General features: G+C 40.0%; 1 long non-coding RNA gene across 1 annotated transcript; it reads right to left on the bottom strand.

The window, feature by feature from the left end:
* Positions 1-239: 239 nt before the first annotated feature.
* LOC109022551 lies at positions 240-2,197 on the bottom strand. Its single transcript, XR_002001497.2, has 2 exons — positions 2,066-2,197; positions 240-793 (listed from the first exon to the last, which is right to left on the bottom strand). It is a non-coding gene; the product is annotated as an uncharacterized LOC109022551 (long non-coding RNA).
* Between the last annotated feature and the right edge of the window lie 4,565 nt (positions 2,198-6,762).

The following is a 6,762-nucleotide window of genomic DNA, read 5'->3' as shown; positions in this document are numbered from 1 at the left end:
AAGTGCAGTGCTCTTGACTGAGTTTTAAAGCTGTGGATCTTTTCCTGCACTATTAAAATGCAGCTGGTGCAAGAGCTGCTGTGCTGTGTTTTTCTGGGCACGAAACAGTGGGGAGGGCAATGTCCAAAGCTTTGTCACAGGGAGCGACAAATCAGCTACCCAGGCACTGAACCTTCCGCTTGTTGGCATAGCAGGGGGAGGGGCAGAAATGGCATGGTCAGAGACATCAGAAGTAGTGATTAAAGCAATCTTATTTATTGTTTTAATTTTCTATCTCAAAGCATTTTCTGCTTTCTGAGTTGGCACAATGGATGAAATTCTGTCGCTGTTGATGTTAGCGGGAAGTTTGGCATCAGCTTTGATGGGACCAAGATTTCACACAAAGTTCTTTAAGGTAGTTTGAGCATTAATACAGCATCTGTGTATTTTACAGTTCCTTGATTTGTAGGCATTATGTAAGTATTAGGTGTCTTTCTTCAGATACCTTAAGAAAATAATATTTATTTTTGCAGTGGGAAGTTTCATGTAATTACAGCAAATTCTGTACTGATTTTTCTCAAAACTTCCTAACTTCCCTTTATTTTTTCATTTTTGTTGTACAGGAAAGGGCGTTTTCACTGGCAGACTAACTAACTTAAGAGAAAAATTAAGAGTATCTTGACTTAAGTTATACAGTTGTAAAACAGGTATTATTTATGAATAATGAAAACTTTAGAGGAAATCGTCTGAAAAAGTGTTACAGAATGACATGGATGTTCTCTTGATTGCAGTCTTGAAACAGCTCTGCTAATTCCTTTAGTGGGTAAGAAAAAGAATTACAAGAAATAATTACATTTAAAATCAGTGTAATCTACTTGTGTAGACCCCTGTGCATTCAAATTAGTATGGAATAGTTCTGCTCTATTTTCCATAGAAAATAGTCTAGGGATGCCTCATGGATTCTTAGCCAATGACACCAATGTCAGATATGTTTTTTTAATATACTGTATAGAGATCTGCATGTGTGACTTTTGTACATATTATTTTCCATTAAAAGGCTGTATCATTAAGGGTGGGTGGGAATTGTAGAATATTGAATAATAATGAAATAGTGTGCTGAGATATTTCTTCATTTTCTGGCTATTTTTAACTGGTAAAATTTACTTGGATGAAAAACAATTTTCTATACTGTGCATTCAGTTAAACCCTCATGAGGTATGTCCTAGCATTCCTTAATAAAATTCATGTTAAAATGTTATTGAGTTCATCTGGTTTCCAGGATGTGGTCTTCTGTTGCACATTGGCAAACCTGACTGAAACACAATTATTTCTTTGCATCTGTTGATATCTTGCTGTAACCTGAATTAATAAGTGCTGTTGAGGACAGGAACTGAATTTTTACTCTATCCATTACCTGACAGAGTTGGAGCTTGTGGGAAGGGAACAGATGCTTTTGAGCCTTAGCAGAATAACCCATGAGAACAGGGTGTTATGTGAATTGTGCTAGGGTTAGTTCATAGAATCACAGAATGATGGAAACGTTTGGGTCAAAAGATACCTTTAGAGATCACCCTTAAAAGTCCACCCTTCTGCCATGAGCAGGGACATCCTCAGCTGGATCAAGTTTCTCAGAGCTTTGTCAAAGCCTGGCCTTGAATGTTGCCAGGGATGGGGCATCCACTACCTCTCTGGGCAATCTGGTGTTCCACCACCCTCATCATAGGAAATTTCTTCCTTATATCTAGTCTGACTCTGTCCTGTAGGTTAAAATTAATAGCCCTTGTCCTATCAATGCAGGACCTGCTAAAGTCTGTTCTCATTTTTCTTATAAGCCTCTTATCATGAGGGAGGAAGAAGAGAAAATTTTGGCATGAGGCTCACTGCAGCTTTGCCTCCATATGACCTTCTTTTCCCCAGCCATTACTTGAGCCTTCACCACATATTAATCTTCAGTTTTCTTGTTTTCGCAGCCGTCGCGGGCCTCCCCCATCTCTCCATAGCCACCATGGATGAACCATGACAGGGCTGAGCAGCTGCTACCCAATAAAGCATATTTCCAGGTCACAAATAACCAACTATTCCATACCTTGTTGCCTCGTTCATCCTTTTCTCCTCTTGGGACCCAGAAGCCTGGGAAGAGGGAAGCCTTTTTGGTGCTTGTTCATTCCTTGCGTCAGCAGCATCTGGGTTGTTTCAGGAGCTCAGCGGACTGCTGCGCTAGAGCTTAGGAAACGATTGTAAGATGTCTGTGTTGGTTAATTTCCTGTGTGTCATTTCCTGTGATATTTCTACAGAATAGCCCTTTCTGTTCCACAGACATAAATCACCTGTGCCATAATGATTCCATAGAAAATGGAGCAGTGTGTTACACAAGCAGTGAGGCTGTAGTGCTGTCTACTAATGCTATTAAATATACTTTATATAGTGGTAGATTTCTGGAAAATCAAGAGTGAATTCCTATGGGAGTAACAAAATAACAAATTTATGGACATTTGAGTCTTATTTTGTGATGACTCTCTCTGTACGTATTTCTGTCTTTCGAAATGCTTTTGGAACAAGTTGAATTTTTAGCTAATGTATGCAATCTCTAGCTTTTACACGCTGTCATTTCTTTACTGTTGCCTTTGTCCTCACCAGAATTTTTTTCATTTCTTCTTAATATTATGTGAAATTAGATCAAAGTATTAGCAAACAGCACAGGATTGGCTGTATACCCAGTATCTCAGACTCTGTATTTATCCAGACTATATATAGCTGATTGATTAAAGTGGTTTCAGGTTTTGTGCAAAGTCAAGAAGCTATTTATGTGTGTTGGAATAAAAGCCATAGTGTTGAACAAAGTCTTGATTATTCCCAGAAGTTGGAAATAAAAAGGTATTTGATTTCCAAAACTTTTGTAGAATCACTAAAGAAAGATGTATGGTAAAATCCAAGAGATGAAGGGTGGGTTTCCCAAGTTCCTTGGACTTTGTGGGGAAAATGGAGAATGACAATATTAAAAAAATTAATAAATTGTGAGGCCAGAACTGATCACTATGATCACCTAGTTTGATTTCCTGAATAACAGATTGTGTGACCAATTTTTTTTTTCTTTCTAAAGAAACATTAGTTCCTGTATTTTTGTTAAAAAAAAAAACAAGAAAAAAACTACTTCAGTCCTTGATAGGCTATTCAGGACTGCTGTATTTCTGCAATTCCCCCCAAACCTTGTTTCTGCTGCTGTTGGTCAATGCTGGAGGCTGGCTCTCCTAACTGGACCAGTGGGCCTGGCCCACTGTGTCCCCTTCCAAGATCAGAAGCAGAACGTGATGATAAAAGCAATATATGGTACTTTACCAGCTTCAGCTTTTCTGCATGTGTTTTTACAGACAATGCACCCCATGAAATCCCTTCCTGCTGAATTAATTATGCAGCCTATAAGAGAAGATGCAGCAATAGTGTTTAGGGGAGCTGAGTCCTGTCCCCCACTTGGCCATCATTCTGCCTGGGGAAGCTCTCTTGTCCATCCACCCATCTCTCCTCTCCTTGTCTTTCCTTCTGCCTTTAACTGGGGATCATGATACCACTTCAGCACAGTGGTTCTGGGTTTGTAAATGAAAACTCCCATTTGTTATGATAATATGCCCTCCGTGATTGTTTGGATGTACTTTGCCAGGCAGTAGCAGGTGGCATTCTGCAGTAAACAGCCTGATTTTTTAACTAGTTACCATGGCAGAAAACTGTAATAATTTCCCTAGACAAGGTCTTGGCATCACTGAACACTGTGGGGATTTTACCACCATCAAAAGGATCTGGGTCAGCACTCATCTACTGCTTTTTTGTTTATTTTTTATTTTTTCCTCCCTGACCTTGGCAACTTTGAGGAAGATTTACCCTCCTGGGACAGAGATGCCAATCTGATTGTGTTGCTGAGTGTTGCCTCCTGCAACAAACAAGTGGGGTTATTACTAGTCCTGGTCAGAACCATTTCATTAGCTAAAATGTTGTGAAATTTCAATACTGAGGTTTTATAACTGAAAGGATTTGGAAACCCCTTAGTTACAGAGTCACTGCTTCTGTCTAGACTGTGGAAAGAAAAGAGTGAGTGTTACACTGTGAAGTGGTGGCTAGGTTTTTGGCAAGAAGTAACAAAATGTCCTAAGAAAATTGTCTTTGACATGAGGATCAGTTCATATATAAATGCACAACTGTACTGTCAGCTAGAAGATGTTCATTCCAAACACTTCTGAGAGGAGGTTTATGGAAAATTTATGCTGTGGATTTTCCTAAAATACAGTCTAAATCTGAGAAGGCTATTTTAAAGCAAATACAATATAAAAAAGTTTCAAAGCCATTAGTTCTAAACTGTGCATTATTTATATGGAAAATATTGCTTTTGCCTCTTTCATATAAAAATTAATCCAACCTGCTGATACTTACAACAATCGTTTTTTGTTTCAGTTTGGCACAGTCAGTTACTGGAGGCTTTTAGCACCATTGTAAGGGATAATAAGGTCATTTTCCTCCCACATGGCTATTTTTTGCTAATTTGTCTGCATATGTAACCTTCCTAAAGTAGCCTGGCCTTAGCTGTCCTTATGCTTAGAAAGCTTTCCATGACATCTATACAAAAGTCTCCTCACTGAAAATCAAGCTGATTTATTTCTCATGTATTCTTGATGTGGCTGGCCAACAGCTGATCCAAAATCTCTTTATACAAGCCTTTTATATACTGAAAGAATAGTCTGCATTCCATTTTTGTTCTCTTTTTCCAAAGAGATTTGTCCTTCCTTTTTTATTTCTCCAAAGTGTCTATGCTAGTTTTAGTTACTGTCTATGTTAGTTTAGTTAGTTAGTGTCTAGTTAGTTTTTAACTAACTGGACAAAGTAATTCTGTAAAAGTTCTAAGAATATTGATGAAAGAATTTTTGTATTTGAACATTTTAAAAAATAAAAAAATACTTTATTTTTTGTTTAAAAATTGCTGACTTATATTGTTTTGTGGCTATATCTCTTTAGTTGTAGTGTCATTCCTACTTTCCTCATGTGTACCTTAAAAAAAAATACTGAAAGGAAAAAAACCTAACAACACAAAAGTGATGGTTTCCATGAGTAGAAATGTAAATTAATTGCTGCTTATTTAAAGAAACTGTTTGAGCCACTCTCTAAGCACATTTTTTTCCCATACCTGTTGTCATAATTTTGTTTTATTCTGTGACTTATTTGTAAGGCATGCTTTTCAGCCAGATGTAAAAAAATGTGAACTTTGTTTTGCTTCACAGTTGCATCAATGTGAAAATACAGGATAGAGCTGTCGTTTTCCTGGTAAAGATCAAGGATGGGCCACATGTTCAGAGGACCTTATAATCTAAAATCAGCAGCTTTATGTGTAAATACACAGTGGGGATATTGCTGGCTAAAGAAAGGAAGATGGTAAATGAATGATGTTAGCAAAATTTGTTACACATTATCTGTTTAATTGGATGATGGGGCTTACATTTGTGTACCAGCCTTCTACAAATCAAATCTCCCACCTTGTGCTTTTGAGGAGGAGAGTGTGGCTTGTGGATGTTGTGCTGCTATAGAGTTTCCATGTGAAAGTGCATTCAGACGCCTATGGTTAAGATAATGGAGTGTTTGGAGACATCTCTGCAGTGCTGGGTGTGGCAGGGAGCAGCAGTGGTCCCGGGTGGGGTTCCTGTTGGAGCTGCAGCTGGTGCCAGGGCCTGCCTGGGTCACCAGATAGCAGCCAGGAGCCATTGGAGCATCTGCAGGAAAGGGGTTCCCTCCCAGCTTCGCCCCTCTGCTGCTGGCATCTGCTGGAGGAGCTGGTGGGAAGATAACCCTCCTTGGAAAGGGGGGTACCCAAATACATGAAGAGTTGTCTTTTGAGCAAACTACTCTTAATGTCCTTAGAAAGTTCTGGGGCTTTTTTCCAAGTTCAGATCTCCAAAATGGTTGCAGAAGGGTCTGGCACAAGCGGTGCAGGCAGGGCAGGCAGCACCTTGCTCTGTTCTCCTGTAGGACACAGTTGAGTGATGATTTGTGTCACCTCCAGAGTTCCTCTCAGCTAGTGGTCAGGACATGTTTGTAGTTGTCCTCTCTTCTTTCAGGGTGACAAACACCCATCAACTTGGGTGTCATGAGTGCATTTAGCCTAGAAGACTTTCTGAAGCAGGGAGGCAGCTAACTACAAATGACTTTGTTGTAGGGGAAAACCGATATTGACTTACAGTCTGATTTCAGAACATCAATGCTACATCCATAATAACTAGTTTATATTCATGCTGCATTTTGTTTTCTTTAATAAGCTGTAACAGTGGAAGAAAACCTAGCTGTTCAAAGACTGCTCCAAGCTAGTTTTGATGCCATGGCACAGGTGGAATAAAGAAACGGAACAGAAGTCAATGTTCCACTAGTTGGGGTGGGCAGAGGAACTTGGAAGTCCAAGGATGTGAGTGGGAGAAAGCAGGATAAACCTGCAGGATGGTGGCAGCACGGCCATCTGTCTGTCTCGCAGGCATGGACCCAGGACATCCTCAGCTCTCCAGGAGATGGGTAGCAGGCAGCTGTAGCAGACAATGTTGTTCATCTCCTGAGGGCCAGGTGACACAAACTGAGAGTGATGCAGTGAGAAAAGGGAGTGGGGAGAGCTAGGCAGGTGAGATGGCTGGGCATGTGTGACAGAGCGGCTCCCCTTTGACAGGATCTGACCTCACTTGCAGCTCATGTTCTTGAGCAGCCAGATTGAAAACAGTCCTTGCAGTAGAAAGCCATTCCAGGTGAACCAAGTGGGGCATGACC

The sequence above is a fragment of the Parus major genome, chromosome 3, assembly GCF_001522545.3.
Source record: "Parus major isolate Abel chromosome 3, Parus_major1.1, whole genome shotgun sequence".
NCBI classification, from domain to species: Eukaryota; Metazoa; Chordata; class Aves; order Passeriformes; family Paridae; genus Parus; species Parus major.
The sequence above is the reverse complement of the archived record's forward strand: the minus strand, read 5'-3'. Positions and strand labels throughout refer to the sequence as shown.